At 42.9% G+C, this 17,621-nt stretch overlaps 1 pseudogene; it reads left to right on the top strand.

Annotated features, from left to right (window-relative positions):
- The first annotated feature begins 8,359 nt into the window (after nucleotides 1-8,359).
- Nucleotides 8,360-17,621, top strand: part of LOC104857333 — a 9,868-nt pseudogene continuing 606 nt past the window's right edge.

Raw genomic sequence — 17,621 nt, 5'->3', positions numbered from 1 at the left:
GCAGTATTTAATGGAATTTCCAGTAATTTCTTTGGAGACTTTTATATTATTGCATTACCTTGAGTGTTGGGAAGATGTGGTCTGTGTTGCTTATTCATTACACAAAGAAGTAAGCACAATAAAGTGGATGCTAAACCCTCAAACCCATAATGTCTTTGCTGTGTCCCTGAGTGTGTAACAAACAAGTGTAATACATATTGTAACTATGGTTTTGTTATAATTATAACTTAGAAATTTGATAGGAGTGATACTGTATATTTGCTAATTTTTAACCCTACTGACAAATGTTATGATTTGTGGGCTCCTCATATACAGTATTCAGTGCACAGAAATCTTATGATTGGTTAAAGTTAAGTGATTTCCGAGTTAAACCCTCAAGTCTGAGTCTATTTCTAGCTCCTCTTTTGTCTGTATGCTCTTAGCATTGGGCTTCTGATGGCCTTCATTCTTTGGGAGGTTGGAAAGCAATGTATATGAGAGAAAGTTAAGAAATATATTAGAAAATAATGAAGCAGGTAAAAGTTTTATTTTCAGAGATATTGTAGGTGCTAATACTAGATTTAATTTTTCAGATTTAATTTTTTTTCTGGATCTGGTAGTTATTCGGTAAATCTCATAGGTCTGTTTAATATTTTAATTGTATAAAACTCCTTTATTACTTTATAGCCTATAATAGTGTGTCTGCCTTTTAAACCCGTTGCAATAACTTTGCTGAAATATTAACACATTAGTAAAACTTTTCTTAAACAAATTGTCTTTGTGTCGTATTTGATGTGATTTAGTAAAGTGATAAATGATATGGCATTAAATTTGTCAGACAGTACTCAAATCACTGGTACAAGGTAAATTCATATTTTTAAACACATATCTTACATTTATATAGTAGTTCACACTTTTCAATTGTTTTCATGCTTTTTCTAAGCAAGTATGGTATCATGAATAAAAATCAAGAAATGAACTGAGTGTAGTGGCAGACACCTGTAATCCCAGAATTTGGAATATTTGAGGCCAGCCTGGACTACATAGTGACTTCGAGACCAGCCCAAAATATGTAGTGTGACCCTGTCTCAACAAGTGGCCAGCCTGGACTACATAGTGACTTCGAGACCAGCCCAAAATATGTAGTGTGACCCTGTCTCAACAACAGTAGCAACAAAATAATCATGAAATGGTGCCTACTAGTGAAAAAATGTACATAAAGAGATTGTAGTGTTTCATTAGGAAAATTGTATCACAGTTTTTATTACTATGTTGGATCATTTGATGACTCCTTTTTTTTTTATGAGGTAGATATGGGCAGTTTATAAAATAGAATCGTGTGTGTGTGTGAGCTTATTTTCCTACATAAAATTTTCAGCATATCTTCCCTACGGAATGAAATAAATATTAAATAGTATATGTAGTCATATATACTCCAGTAATCAAAACTTGGAAATGTGTAAAGGGTAGTTAGCATCTAATTAACATCTGATTTGCTCTGAATTGTTAGAAATGCTGAAGTGTAGGTTCCGGACTGCCTGACTTCCGTCCACAGTGAGTATACACAATGACACAAGCCTTCAAGACTGGCTCTTCTGGGTTGTGTCCCGAGCACTTCCATATACTGGAGCTGGTACTTAGGCGATGCTCTGAGCATCTGTCACAGATTTGTAGTTAAACATCATCAAGTTAGAACAAGTTTACAGGAACAATTTTCTGGGTTTGAGCTTTAGGGGTAGATATTTTGGATTTTTGTTGTTTTGTTTTTTCACTAAAGAGACGAGACTCACTGTGTTGTCCAGCTGGCCCCAAACTCCCAAGTAGCTGGTACTACATGGATAAGCCACGGCACTTGACTCTTATTCATTTAAATAGTATTCAAACAATTTAGTATTTATTACCCCTAGTAACAACTTACTTTGTGCTATCACATTTACCTTGGGAGTAAAATCTTAAATGTTCAGATTCACAAATCACCTTGTCATTGAAGAATTTGTTTTCCTTATCAAAAGTTTGTATAGCCAGGCGAGGTGGCGCACGCCTGTAATCCCAGCCCTCAGGAGGCTAAGGCAGGAGAATCACTATGAGTTCAAGACCAGCCTGGGCTACACAGTGAGTTCCAGGTCAGTCTCAAATACATAGTGAGACCCTGCCTCAAAAAAAAAAGAAAAAAAAAGTTTGTAAATGTAGGTCACTGTGAGCTCCTTCAGTGGCCCTCTCTCACCCTGCAGAGCATACCCTTTCTACCTTGATTGGCCATACTCATTCTGCAGAGCAAACTTCTTTTCCTACTTTTATAAATGTAAAACCTTACTGCATTCTGTGCTTGTTTTGTCCAGTTCTTCATTCAGGACAGGAATCTGGGAAAAGTCTCTAGAAGGAGCCCCTGGCACCCCAGAAAGACCTCGGTAACAGTCTTGGTGAGCCCAGCCAGGAGGTAAGAGCAGTTGTTTTGTTTGCAGGTGAGAAAAACGAGCAGCCCCTCTCTGGCTACTTGCGTCCTGCTTCATGTCATACTGCTTGCCTTGTGCCTCTCCCCACCGCCACACCTCGAAGGCAGGCTTGTGCCACTTCGTGCAGGAGTGGATTTGTGCCCTAATGGCAACCCGTGGGTGTCCTCCAAGCTTGGACAGGTAGCAGGCTGCCAGAGAGCCTAGTACTAACCCAGTCGCAGAATGGACTGTTCAGTTCCATGTGTGTGACCTAGGGCTTCGTATGCCTTTTTACCTCCTTGTTTTTCCCTCCCCAGTACTTTGTTTAGCATTCTCAACCGTAAAGAATAGCTTTTGGTAACTTGATCTCCTGCTTGAGTAGCCACCTACCCCAGCCTGCCCCTTTTTTTTCTCAGAGTCTCATCTGCACCGGGAAATCTCACCTTTAGAATGAGAACTAAAACTTCTGCTTCCAAGAAATGTAGGTGCCTCCACCCCTCTTCTACTCCAGAATGGGTTAGATCCCTCCCTGTTTCTTCTAACTAAAATTCAGGTTGTTTGGAAATATGTGCCTGACAGCCTGAGTGGGGGACAACCAATGACAGTCACTTCAACCAGCTGTGAGTACACAAAAGTAGATCTGGGGTCAGTAGATAATAGACCCTGTCCTTGTACTTAGAACTTCTAAAGTTTTTGTGGGGTTTTTTTTTTTCCTTTTTTTTTTTTTTTTTTTTTCACCTCATAAATGCTGGGGGGTAGGGGGCTTCTACCTCTATGGTCTTAAAGTAATTACCACAGTTTTATAATCAGGATGAATATGAGTGCTATTGTTTCTCACATGGCTAGATAGAGCCCTGAGGCTCCACCCTTCTCATTAAGGAGTTCTCCTGGGCTACCAGGTATGGAGAGTTCTGAGGAAAAAAAAAAAAAAGGCACCGGTGCCACCTGCTGCACCTGCTATCTGGTGGTAGAGTCGAGTCACAAGAAGGATGCTTCTGGGACTCAACAGACCTGCATCCTTCTGCCCTCTGAAGGACCCAAGACGTGGTCTCACCATAGGCCCCATGATGTTCCGTGGGAAGCACCCTCCGGACCCCACAACCTTGCCATTAGGCTGTGTCCTTAAAAGTTGGAAACACTTTCACCTTGATGGTCTGAAAAAAGAGCAACTTGCCTTCTATTGCAATGCTTTTTGAGTCCAGTGTAAACTAGGAAATGGTAAGAGGTGGGTACAGAATGGCAGTCTACATTGTAGACTGTTCTTAAATTAGATCTTTCCTGCAAAAGGCAAGGAAAGTGGTGTGGAGTCCTTGTGCTCAGTCTTTTATGTCTGTCTCTGAAAAGGTCCAAGAACTATGGTAAAGAAGTGTCTGGGCCAGGGATTTAGCTCCATGGTTCTGCCACCTGCCTCATAAGTGCAAGGTCCTGAGTTAGATCCCTGGTACCAGAAACAAAAAATGAAACAAGTCTCCAAAGGAGAGGAAGTTTATGTCATTGATGAGCCTGTCCTCAGCTGCCCTCTGTCTTGGGGATTTGTGTCTCTCACACCTATTTAATGAAAATAACCATACTAGGTGCCTTCTCTACTTCACCCTCCTCCTTATAATCCTCAGGCCAATAAATCAGTCGCATTCTCTTCAAGTGACTTGAACTCCAAGTCCAGCTCCTCAGTGAGACCCAGTATTTTAGAGGGCCCTCCCCATGTTCCTCATAGCTTTCAGCCCTGCAAGACATATATAAAGTGGAGGAGTGTCTCATCCTGACCTACAGCTATCTTGCCCGAGAGGATCTCAGGAGTAGAGGGAACTACTGGTCCAGATTCCTTTTTCAGTGACTAGTACCCAACAATGCAAAAAGCAGGCCAACTTTTTAGAAGATCTGGTAAGTTTGTAGAGGGTTCCTAAATTCAGCCTCTTCTGTGTTCAACAGTCAGGATCTAAATGCAGGGGAGAGAAGGGCTGAGAAAAAAAAAAGACCAAAATTTATGGCTGTCACAGCTGGCATTGCTTTAAGCATACCCAAGGGAAAGATGTCAGCCATTAACCTCATGGCCACAGTAAGCTAGTTTCTCAGAGAAAAGTTCCTGCTAATATAAGGAAATTGGTCAGGTGACTACACCTGGGCCCTGCTCCAGGGGTCGGGTGTCAGGTGGCCGATGTACACCCAGAGGGGCCAGGCCAGCCAAAACCCTCACCTTCCTCTCTGATGAAGAGGACTGAAGGATCCAAGGGCAACCTGCAGTGCCCATGTCCACAGACATCTCCATCTCCTGTGAGGAACCCCGGGTGACCCTGAGTCTCATGGGATAAGGCCAGCCCCACCTAACTTATCTGAAGAGAAAGAGCACCCAAAGGAAGAAAGCTACTCCTGTGAACATCTGGAAGACCTGAGGCTTCTCTTCAAAAACCAAGCCCACTACTGCTCTAAGTGCTGATAGTTACAAATGACCCCTAACCCACCAGTTTAAAAGGGCATTGAACTAGGACGCCTGCTTTTAATTGGATCCTTTGAGTAATCTTGTCTAATATCCCTTTTTGCCATGCTTTCTCCTCCACAGGAAGCATGTAAATTCTAATTACTGGATCTGTCATAGTTCACCTTTTAAGATAGACCAAGAAATAGTCTGACCTGCCCCTTCATATTTAGGCCCTGCATTCTCTACCGAATAGTAAAGTCTTACCTATTCAAGATTTCAGATAGTGATCCAGAATAGAGCCGTGATTCTCCTGACAAATTCACTATCAAATTTGGCCCACTTAACAGGCAGCTTAGTAGTTCTTCACATATAGACACTTAACTCCTTTCTTATTGTCTTCTGGTAGGTTTGTTTTGTAAACCCAGCCACTAAGCCACAGCCCCCCCAAGGCATATGGGGGCATATAATCTTCAGTAGGAAGGACCTACAGCCTCTTCCAGGTTGAAGTAGCTATAGAAGGCACAGAGACTTCCACTTCCTCAACCCAAATGACTTACAGGAATTTATGACTCAAGCAAGAAAATGATGCAGATTAGGGTACAGACAGCCGGCTGGGCAAGTGACCATGACCTGTTAGTCATAGAACTGTAGGACATGTGTAAAGAAAAAAAAATAGTTCCCAAGTCCGGCAGCTGGGACCAATCAGAAAGTGCTATCTTCATTTCTAGTGCAAAACCAAGCATGTTTTTGATAGAACGGCCTAGATCTGATATCAGAATTGGGGACACAAAAGATATCACCCATTGGCTGGACGTGGTGTCGCACACCTATAACCCCAGCATTTGGGAGGCTTGAGGCAGCAGGATCACCGCAAGTTGGAGGCCAGCTTGGGCTACGTAGCGAGACCCCCTGACTCCAAAAACAAAACAAAAAAGGTGTTGGCCACTAACCCCATGGCCTCTGTAAGCTCTCAGTGGCCGCGCTCACTCTGCAATGCGTACTTCTTTTCCCACTTTTAACAATTGTAAAGCCTCACTATCTCTTTTTAAAAACCTCAGTAATCCCTGGCTGCTAGATCTATTATTCTTTATCTTTATGTTTCTGTTCATCTGTTGTGTTACCTCATATTTTCACAGACAGGTTTACTGCCAGAAGAGAACATCGTTTGTATTCAAAATGTTTTGACATTTACTTTTCTGGAAGCAGCCAACTGCCAAAGAACCTGACTGCACAGAGCTCAGGTTCTGTGATGAGCAGACTCGGAAACATAGATGTGCCCACTTCCCAGTGAGAAGACGGATTGGCCCAGCTTTTCCATGTCTTTATGTAGCTCTGTGCAGATGGTTATTCCTTGGCCCAGATGTTTGAAGGATTATGTGCTTGTAAAGCAACATTAGTGTAGGTATCGATGCTGTGGTTTGAATTTATTCCCCACAAAGTGCATGTCAGAGACTTCATCCCTGAGGCAACAGTGTTGGGATGAGACCCAGTGGGGTAATCAGGTCCCAAGGGCTCTGCCTCTGAATGGATTCGTATCTCTCTGCTACCCTCTCTCTCTATCCTTCCTCTCTCTGCCTCAGACATCCTGTTACAGCAGAACAAAACAGACCAGGACCACTTGTCAAATTTTAAAACATTTTAAAAATGGTAACCATTAGTAAAAGAAAGACCAACTAGCATGTTAATAGTACTTTTTATTTGAGCATTTTTAATATTGCAGAAAGAACTTCACTTAATACCTACTTACATACTACTTCAGTATAGGAAAAAAATCTTTTAAGTAACCAGAAGCCCAGCAGTAGCCATATTGCAATAGAAACTTTGCCAACTTCTTGCCAGTGAGCAATAAATTTTAAGTACACATGTCCCTTTGTAGAGACTAAAAAAAAATTCTGCAATTTGCTTGTGCACATTGTTCTATACTCCGAGGTACTAGAGATTTTGAAGAGACCGCAAGTTTTCTATAGAAGGGATGGGTGATGTCATAGAGTCTATAAAGGAAATGTGTGTTTATATATTTGCAGCTGCATATTAACCCTGCAGAATTTAGAGGTAGAAAGTAAAAGTGCTTCTGAGATTTAAAAAGACATTCAGGCCCATAGGATAAAATTTAGTCTGGTTAATTTTTTCACCAGCTATGGTGGTGCATGCCTGTAATCCCAGCACTCAGCAGGCTGAGGCAGGAAGATCACTGAGTTCAAGGCCAGCCGGGCTACATAGTGAAACTATCTCACAAACAGACAAGCTTGATTCAAAAAGTAAGAAGTGTGCTGGAGATGTAGCTCAGTGGTAGTGCTTGCCTAGCATGCATGAGACCCTGAATTCCATCCCCAGCACCAAAAACAACCACCATGCTTGCCTGTCAAAGTCCCAGTGATGATTTTAGAAATATTAAGGAGCTGCGCCTGCAACTACAGTGATATATTTGAAAGTTGAAGTAACTGAGAAGCAGCATTGATACAAACTCAGAGAATGGAACAGAGTAGAGACAGAGACCTGGACAAAGACCCACCATGTAAGGTGGCCTGGGTAATCTGCCCCTGGGTCCTTTGGTGCGCTCTCCTTATGTTCTAGAAGGTTGACTGTGTAGACTGCATCAACCTGGCTCCTTCACCCTGTGGCTTCCAGGAGGGTACAGCCAGTGGGAGACCAGAGGAGACCACCTGTTGAACAACTGCTGAAGGACCCACAGGACAAAACGAGGCTGGTGTGAAGGAGGGGAGGATTCCTGCATGGTGGGGCCTTGGGAACAGACACAGCATGCCTGCCAGACATAGCTGCTGAGGGGCCTCACTGATGAAGGGCAAAGTCAGCCTCTGCCCAGCCTTCCCAGTGCTGGCTCTGAGGCCATGGAATTGGCAGCAAGGATGGAGGCTGCATTCGATCAGCATCCTGGACCTCCTCCGTGAGGCTGACACAGCTGTGGCCACTGCTAAAGGAGCCACACTCCTAAGCCCAGAAGGTATCATTCACAGGAGAGGCTCTGTACCGTAAAGCTGGGCATCTTCGTTTCTAAGTCAGTTAAGGCTGGGTCTTGGTGTTTAAAGAAGAATCTTAGCAACCAAGAGCAAAGGAAGAACTGTCCTCAACAAATGTAAAAAGGCAAAAATAAAGGTTTTTTGTTTTTATGGTATGTCATGAGTTATTCATAAATCTCACACATAGCTCTTACTATTAGGTTATTGTGGAGCAGACACAATAAGATATAAAAACATACCTGGGCGTGGTGGCGCACGCCTGTAGTCCCAGCACTTGGGCCAAGGCAGGAGGATCACCATGAGTTCCAAGCCAGCGTGGGCCCCTTAACTACATAGTGAGACCCTGTCTAACAAAGTCAGCAACAAAAAGGAGTACAAAGGTCCTAGATGGGCTTTGATTTTTTTTTTTTTTTTTTTTTTTTGGTGTAGTGCTGGGGGTGGAACCTAGGACCTTGTGTATGGTAGGCAAGTGCTCTACCTCTGAGCCCCACCCCATGAGTTTGTAATGTTATGTGGCTTTTCATTTTCCATACGTCTTCAAAGGCCTAGGAAACATGACAAACAACGGTTGTGCTGTGCAGTATGGCAGCGGGCTGTGACTGAGGACACAGTGGCCACTCCTGGGGTGTCCCACTCCCCTGCAGCCTGTTTGCCTCAATCTTGTTAGTTATCAACAGACCCTAGCCTCTGAGCTCACCTAGTTCTAATTGCAGAAAAAAGAGGAAAACACAGAGTATTGTAGCTTTTCTCAGTTTAGCCATATGTAAGTAGACCTCTAAAATAAATGAATTGAACTTACAGCCTAGAAACAGCACAGAGCCAAGGGTAAAGTTCAGAGCTGGATTTGTCAGTCTGAAGATGAAGCAAAGATAGGGTGGCTGAGGAACTTAGGGTCTCCCTTTCAACAGAGGGACATCCAAAACGATTTCAGCCTTCACAAAACTCCAGGAGTCAGGTCCAAATCGTAAGGGTTCTGACGTGTTGACAGCCCCTGGGATGGCAGCTGTTCACAGCAGGAACCATTGTAACAGGCCAAACGGCCCAGGGCTTCTGGCCTTGGTTTCAAGAAACACGATTTCATGATCAGGTTTCAGTATTTTAATAACTGAGTTAAAAATAACAACTGAAAAATGTAATAATTTCTGTCAGTGGGATACTCTGAGTAGAATTACAGTCTTATCTATCCTGAGCTAATAGTAAAATGCCTGATAATGTATGTGATATAAGGCATAATCATTCTGTGTTTTCTGATAAATAGGGATGGATGTAATTAAGATGTTTACTTTTCACTAGTGACAAACTGTACAAAGTGATGTTTGGTACTTGGTACCAGACACAGGACCTTGTACTTTTTATCAAAGATGCCCATTAATTTCTTAATGGTAAGGTCATATTTGTATTTGACTCTTACCCAGAATATCATTAAGGAAATGTCTCACTAATTGCTGTGTTAGCCAGTGTTTCAGAGATAGATTTAATTATTTTAAAGTGAAAAGGTGGCCCTAAGAAAATGGCATCTTCCCCAAAGGAGGCAAAGACAGTGAAGAGAAGGAAGTGTCAGAAGATGACAGCAATGGAGCGGAGGTTGTTATCCCTCAGAAAAAAGCAAGGGTACCATGACTCAAGTAGTTTCCCGTAGTTGCCACACCTGCTGAGAAAGCAGCTGTCACCCTGGGTAAAAAGGCAGTGGCAGCCACACCAGCTCAAAAGTGACCCACCAAGGCAGTTGCAGCACTTGGCAAGAGGGGAGCAGCTCCTGGTAAGAAGGGTGCCATTGCCCCAGCCAAGAAGGCAAAGACCAGCAAAAATGCCAAAGAAAAAGAGGAGGAGAAAGAGGACTGTGACAATGAGGAAGAAGATGAGAAATTTGAGCCAAAAGTGATAAAAGCAGTAGCCGCTGCCCCTGCCTCAAAGAACAAAGACAGTGATGAGGAGGATGTTGATGAGGGAGACAACTCTGAAGAAGCTGTGGAAACAAACCAGCCAATGGAAAGAAACCTCCTCTAAAAGCCACAAATGTGTCTGAGGAGGAGGCTGGAGATGATGAGGAAGAGCCTGTCAAGAAGTACTAGAAAACTGAAGAAGGAAATGACCAAACAAGGCAGCTCCTCAAGTCAAGAAATAGAAAGTGGAAGGCACAGAACATACTACAGCATTCAAGCTCTTTGCTGGATATCCAAATTCTAACAAATCTGAAATAAAAACTGGTATCAATAGTGAAGTTTTTGCTAAAAATGACCTCACTACTGTGGATGTCAGAATTGGTACAAAGTGGAAGTTTGCTATGTAGACTTCTAATCTGCTGAAAACCTGGAAAAGGCCTTGGGACTCACAGGTTTATAAGCTGTTGGCAGTGAAATTAAACTGGAGAGACCCAAAAGAAGACAACAAGAAAGATTGAGGTGCAAGAACACTTTTGGCCAAAAATCTCCCTTCCAAAGTCACTCAGGATGAATTAAATGTTTGAAGATGCCGCAGAGATCAAAGTTGTCCTCAAGGACAGGAAGGTATATTGCTTAGATTGAATTGAAGACAGAAGGCAATGGAGAAAACCTTTGAAGAAAAGCAGAGAACACAAATAGATGGGTAATCTGTTCCCCTCTGCTGCACTGGGAGAAAAGTAAAGAATCAAGACTACAGAAGTGGACAGAACAGCAGCTGGAGTGGTAAAATCAGAAAACTGATTTCAAGCAACCTCTCCTACTGCATAACAGAAGAAACTCTTCAGGAAGTATTTGAGAAGGCAACTTTTATCAAAGTGCCCCAGAACCAAAATGGCAGCTCTAAAGAATACATATTTGTAGAATTTGCTTCATTTGAAGATGCTAAAAAAGCTTTAAACTATAATAAAAGGAAAATTGAGGGCAGAACTATCAGTCTGGGGCTGCAGGATCCCAGGGGATTGCTCTGTACAAGAAACCAGATGTCCAAAACCCTGTTTGTCAAGGGTCTGTCTGAGGAAATCACCAGAGCCCTTAAAGGAATCATTCGATGACTCTATTTTGAGCAAAGATAGTCACTGACTAGGAAATGAGCTCCTCCAAGGGGTTTAGTTTTGTAGACTTCAGTAGTAAGGAAGAGGCCAAGGAGGCCATGGAGGATGGTGGAATTAATAGAAACAAAGTTATCTTGGACTGCCAGGTGTAATGGCACATGCCTGTAATCCCAGCACTTGGGAGACAGGCAGAAGAGTTAAAGCCAGCCTGGCCGACAGTGAGTTCAAGGTCAGCCTGAACAACAAAGTGAAACCCTGTCTCAAAAGGAAAACAAAGTTACCTTGGACTGGGCCAACCCTAAGTGAAGGTGGCAGAGGCAGAGGACTGGGAAGCTTTGGAATGTGAGGAGGCTTCTGAAGAGCTAGGGAAGGAGGAAGAGACCAAAAGCCACAAAGGAAGACCAAGTCTGAGTAGCCCCTTCTGTCCTTGTCTTCACCTGTTCCATTGGAAAGAAAGGACTCAGGTTTTACTGTCACCTGTACGATGACAGAGCCTTCTGAGGATATTCCAAGACTTCATCCTGTGTTCTACTTAGAAAGTGAGATGACATTTCAGGAGAGATGTACTGTGTTGGTTTTGACTGGAAATTTATAAACTTTTTAGAGATGAGTCATAGAGTTAACTCTTACATCTAAGTCTTGAGTTTATATTGTTACATCCCAGTACAAAACCATTTTTTCCTACACATAGTTTTTGAGGTGTGTATTGGGGGATCATAAAGAAAAGTAGAACGTTTTAGGATTTTTGCTTCAGTGATTTTAGGACAAATTAAAAGTCCTAAACTCTGAAAAAAAAGAAAAAAATTCTTGGTCATTGTATATTCTGCAGTGAGTAAATAGCAGGAGTTTTTGTTTTGACAGGAGCTAAATCTAGAGAGAAGAGAGAAATTAGGAATAAAAAATAGCCCAGATCTTACATTCGTGAGGAAGACCCAAACCTGAGTTTTCAGCATCTTACTCACACATGTAGTATTAGGTTTTACCACTGGCCAGAAAAATACACATTCACCAGCCAATACCTTTCCTTATGAAGCTAACAGGAGACATTCAAGAGCCTTGCTGCCACCCTTAAACATACAAAATGTGACATTACTTCCCTTAGTGCAAATCTTCATTCAGAAAAACTGGGGAATTAAACTGCTCAACCAACAAACTTAATGCTTCAGTGGTAAGACTACAAGGTGATGGAATTCTGAGGAAAGAAACTGAGAAACAGCTGTTGAAAATACAGGGAACAGTGGTGACGATTTAAGAGGAATGACACTACAACACCATCTTCCTCCAGAAAACTTCACAGGACTGTACTATCTTATACTCTTGGTTACTTTAAAAATTAGTTTCTTTCTTATGAGTAAATGTACCTGTAGCTGTTGTGATGGTTGTGTCAACTTGAGTAAGAAACGCCCAACTAAATTGGCTCATCGTATTTCCTGGGTGCAGAAGACCCACCCTAGGGAGGACTGTCTCCCAAATGGTATAAAAGGGAAATGAAGGAGGGATTGCTTCTGTCTTCAGAGGACTCCAGTGTTCGCCTGCACCTTGTGTCTCCTGGCTTTCAGTGAAGTCTCTTCAGCCTCCAGCACAGACCCTTTTGCCCTACTGATACGGGCTGGCACAGGATACTGCAGCAAGCTGCAGGCCTTGGACTGGACCCTTCAGATCTCCAGTGTGCAGACACACCCTCTGCACTCTTCCACGTCCAATTCTGTGGGCAGCCCTTGTAAGCCAATCTGTAAATTCTTATATATTTGCATATCTTGTTTTAAATCTGTTTTCTCCAGTAAGCACTGACTGATACAGCTATCAACAAATATTTTAGCTGTTCCTATTTGTTGTATCTGCAATAGATATTGTGAAGGAAAATGAAGTAATTAAGTTTAAGACTTCTAAAGTTGAACCAGGAGATTGTGAGCATGTCATATCTTTCCCCTGCTAAAAATTAAACTACAAAATGTCCCAAAAAACTACAAAATGGATAAACTGAAGCCAGTATCCTGATTCACTGACCAATCAGAATGAATTTTCAATTTAGAATTTCTGCCCAGCCAATGAACTTCTTCCAAAAACAAATTGGAATCTTTTATTAAAAACCTGTCCTTGGACTGGGGATTTAGCTCAGCGGTTCGGTGGCCTGCCTCGCAAGCGCAAGGACCGGAGTTCAATCCCTGGTACCAAAAAAAAAAAAACTGTCCTTGGACTGGGGATTTAGCTCAGCGGTTCGGTGGCCTGCCTCGCAAGCGCAAGGACCGGAGTTCAATCCCTGGTACCAAAAAAAAAAAAACTGTCCTTGGACTGGGGATTTAGCTCAGTGGTGCTGCCGCCTGCCTCGCAAGTGCAAGGTCCTGAGTCCAGTCCCCGATACAAAACAAAACAAAAAAACCTGTCCTGCACTTGCCTTTCAGGACTGCCCTGATTGAGTACACCAAATTGAAATTCTGTCACCAAACACGAAGTTTCACACCTTGGTGAATGCAAAGCCAATCATCCCAGCCTACAGATAAAGGAATGAAGAAAGGGTAATTGTACATTTAAGAAGACCCCTGGGAGAACTCCCAAAGGTGTGTCTTCTCAAATATGGAAGAGAGAGAGTTTCATTAGGGAAACCTGTATATTGATAGCATTGTAATGAGCATTACTCTGGATCATTTAGAAGAATGACTCAGCATAACCTGGCTATTTTCAGCTAGTTCCTTGTGTCTTTCTCTGAAGGGACTTACTGTGTGAAATAAAATCTTGAAGAGATATTAGTCATTTAAAAGTACAGCAGGTTGCCCCACCCCATGCAAGCTGAGTAACTTGCCTCTAAAAGCCTTACCTAGCAACTAATAATTCAACCTCTCTGTCCATCTTTTAAGTTAATACTATTAATGTTTTCATTAAATATCTGGAAGGAAGATAGTGGAAGATAGCCAGCAGTGGTTCCGCCGCCTGCCTCATAAGCACAAGGACCTGAGTTTGATCCCTGGTACCAAAAAAGAAAAGAAAAAAGGAAATATCTGGAAATGGCATTAATCTATCACTTGCTTTTGTATGAGATTCTATTTTTTGTAACTTCTTCACATTTAACCAATAACTTTTCTCTTGCTATGCTTGTACCTTCATATTTCTAACTTTTTATTAGCATGTTCATCTTACTCTTTCAATCATCAGAGCTTGCCTACAAATTCTGACCACCTCCTCCTCCTCCTGTTATCATAACTCATGAAATTCTCTTTTATATGATCATTTTAATGAACAGCATTCCATTTTATGGTATTGTCTAGCTAATTGATAGAGTCCACATCAACCAGATATTCCTGAATTTTCTCTTAGTCTCTATACTGTAACATAAGGCTTGTTCTCCCACCTTCCTAAACTTTAGAGCACATGACAATTTCACCGTGTTTGTCTTCTTTTTTAAAATGTGTGTTTAATACTCCTTTGTTCTCCCTCTTCTTCTTTTCCCCCTCCTCCTCCTGCTGCTCCTCCCCTTCCTCCTTCCTCTTTCTTTTCTGCTCCCCACCTCTTGTCTTCTCCTTCTATTTCATGTAGGGAACAGAGAAAAGGGATGTTACTAGAACCTCTATATTAAGTCCAAGTCTCATGTGAGCCATGACAGCGCAAGGTGAATTAATTAATATATGAACAAATGAGATTTAGAGAAGCTGAACTTGGGCCTGATCCATGGTACTCTGGGCAGCAAAGGCTAAAGATCTCAAGCTTGCCACACCTTTATTCTGTATACCTGGAGTAAAAATGTAACAGATGACTCAGAGGGCAGCAGCTGTGATAAACCTAGAACGGTGAGGAAGTATGCAGATGAAGATTTTGTTCCTCCCCAGGATGTCTTCAGTTGATCTAATCCTGGCTTAGAGCATCACAACATCATGGGACCATTGAGGTTTTAGCTGTGACCAGTGGCAAAAATGAAGTTATATGTCATAGACTTGTGGCAGGCATTCTAGGCCTAATCATAATAGAACTGAAAATTTTCCCCAAATTTATGTAGAATTGCTCTGACAATTTCAGTACTGGGGATTGAACACAGAGCTTCATCCCTACCCCTTTTTTTTTATGTTGAGACAGAATCTCATTAAATTGCCCAGGTGGGACTTGAGGTTTTGATTCTCCTGCCTAAGCCTCCTGGAATGCTGTGATTATGGATGTGGGCCAGCACACCCTGTGTAATACTCCTTCACATACTGGAAACATTGCTCGCAAATGTATCTTTTAAATTAATTTTGTCTGATGAATGTCACCTGGAATCAAAGATCTTAGACGCAAAAGTGATACAGGGTGTATGATACGTGGACCATTAATCTAAATAAGGGAAATATAGAGCCACGCATAGTGCTGCAGGCCTGTAATCCCAGCACTCGAGAGGCTGAGGCAGGAAGATCACTGTGAATTCGAGACCAGCCTGGGCTACATAGTGAGTTCCAGTTCAGTCTCAACTACATAGTGAGACCCTGTCTCGAAAAAACAATAACAATAATAATAAATAAGGGAAATATAACTCCCAACCTGCTAGATATCTGAAACACCAAGTTCATGTTCTCAAAAATCAAACAATGAATTATAGGAACAATGGAGGTTAAGAGTAGGAATATTTACTAAGGGAAAGACAGCTCCTGCCTGAGCCAGGAGGGGACACCCAGAAAGTGGGTTGTCCATCAACCCCGCTTCTCAAGGGTATTTTGAGCAAAGCCAGAAGGTGAAGCGAGTTCAAGTTACCATAGTCAACTAATAAAGTGAGTTGGGACAAAACCAGGTTGAACCAATAAGATTACAAGTATAGTCGCTTAAGTAATATTGATTAAATGGGGATCAAATGGGAAAGCCAGTCATGAAGCAAGTGTACATAGAATAAAAAAGGTTTTTCAGGGAAGGAATGGGCTAGGGAGAGTTTGGTCTGCACCCAAGGGATGGATGCCTACTTAGAATATCAGTCACCTGGGCCCGGGATTTAGCTCAGTGGTTCCACCGCCTGCCTTGCAAGCAAAAGGTTCGATCCCCTACCAAAAAAGAAGACTATCAGTCACTGGTATTCATCCCTAGGAGAAGTATATGGGTATGGTAGTTCCTCTTGAATCCTGGCCTTTGGTAAATGTGCTTCAATTGTTTTCTATATTGACTCCTGTCTGACTATAATACATCCAACTAATTTAGCTGTGTACAATAAAAGGAGTCTCCCAAATTTCTCAATCTATCCTTCTATCCAGGTAAACACATTTTATCCTCAATAATGCCCAGAGAATTGACTTAAGGTCACACCTGTATTAAAGCATGACTTCCACTCCCTAGTGGGGTGGGAGTGAGGGAGTACGTAGCAGGCAGTAGGTCCCAGAGAAGGGATATTTTGTGTGGAAACGTTATCTGTGCTTGAACTCTAATCTGTAACACTTAAGGAATGTTAATAAAGTCACTGGAAATGTTTGTAGTAATGAAAATTAGGGAAGAATGGAGCTGTGCTCAAACACCAGTGTTCAGTCATCTAACTGCAATAAACCACGCCAAGACCTAGGGCAGTAAAACAACCTTTGCTTTGCTCACACGCAGGCAGTTGGGCAGCAACAGCTTATCTCTGCTCCCCTCATGGTTAAGTAGAACGGTTCATAGTTTGAAAGGCAGAATCACCTGAAGCCTCACTAGAACCAGACATCTAGAGGATGAGGCTTCAGGCTCCCAAGCTATGGCTCTGGGTAACCACTCTACATGCGCTCCCCAGCAAGGCAGCTGCAAGGAAGCCAGTCTTTTTACATCAGCTTAGGCTCCCAAGGGCTGCAGCTCAAGTAGAAGAGCCAGGAGGAAGCCAAAACTTGTTAGGACTTAGTCCCAGAAGCCATGCAGCATTGCTGCTGCCAGTTTCTCCTGGTCCAAGGAGCTGCAAAGGTATCTCCAGATTTAAAAGCAAGGACAGGGCTGGAGGTGTAGCTCAGGGGTAGAGGCAAGCAGATACCACTTGATGAAAGAGTGTTGATGCCACTGTATTGTAAGAAGGGCGTGTGGGTCAAGATCTATATCAGAGCAGCTATCGTTGAAAAATACAATCTGTCACATCTGAAAGCTGTTAGATAACAAAATCACTGGAGCCGAGGTTGAAAAGCACCTGAAGAGGCCATTTGCCATTCACAAAATGCCACCTGAAAGGCAGCTCAAATGCCCCTTTCCTTTGGGAATTCTTTGATGGACCCCGCTTTGATGGAGCTCACTCTCCCCGACCTTTCTACGGTAATTTTTATACATGATTGTAATCAGGTAGGCCTGTAAATCAGCCAATCTGTTTTATTCTTGTCAGCTGGGCACAAGAAAGTTCCCAGTCTTTGGATTGCTGGGGAAGAGACATCTAGGTAAGTCTGTAGTGATGCTTTGCACAGAAAACAAGACAGCAGAAGAGAAACTCAGCAACTCAGAGAGGAAACGCTCATCTCACCGAGTGGAATGAATAAAAGAGGGGTAGGTTTTACTTTTCCCTACAAGTTAGAAGGCCCGGAGCACTGCCTTGAGGAGAACAGTGCTTCTCTAATCTCCAGGATCAGGATCACCCGGAGGGTCAGCCCTCCCACAGAGCTCTCGAGAACCCCGTCTTCCCCAGGCGCTGGAGACTATCCCTGCGGTCTGGTGCCGCGCTGCGGAAACCACTAGCATGGAGGTTTTAGAACTACTCGGGCCCGCAGCTGAAGCGTTGGCAAAGACGAAGTAACCAAAAGGGCCACACGAGGTGCAAGTGCAAGGAGACGATGTGGCCCGAGGTGAACAGCCTATTTCTCCGCCGACTCCACAGCTCCGCAGGGTATAAAGGTGGACTCGGCGGAGCCAACTCTGTCCGGGCGGCGAGCGCC

Source organism: Fukomys damarensis, unplaced genomic scaffold, assembly GCF_012274545.1.
Source record: "Fukomys damarensis isolate Sample0158 unplaced genomic scaffold, DMR_v1.0_HiC HiC_scaffold_18, whole genome shotgun sequence".
Classification (NCBI taxonomy): Eukaryota; Metazoa; Chordata; class Mammalia; order Rodentia; family Bathyergidae; genus Fukomys; species Fukomys damarensis.
Note: the sequence above shows the minus strand (reverse complement) of the source record. Positions and strands in the feature narration are given on the sequence as shown.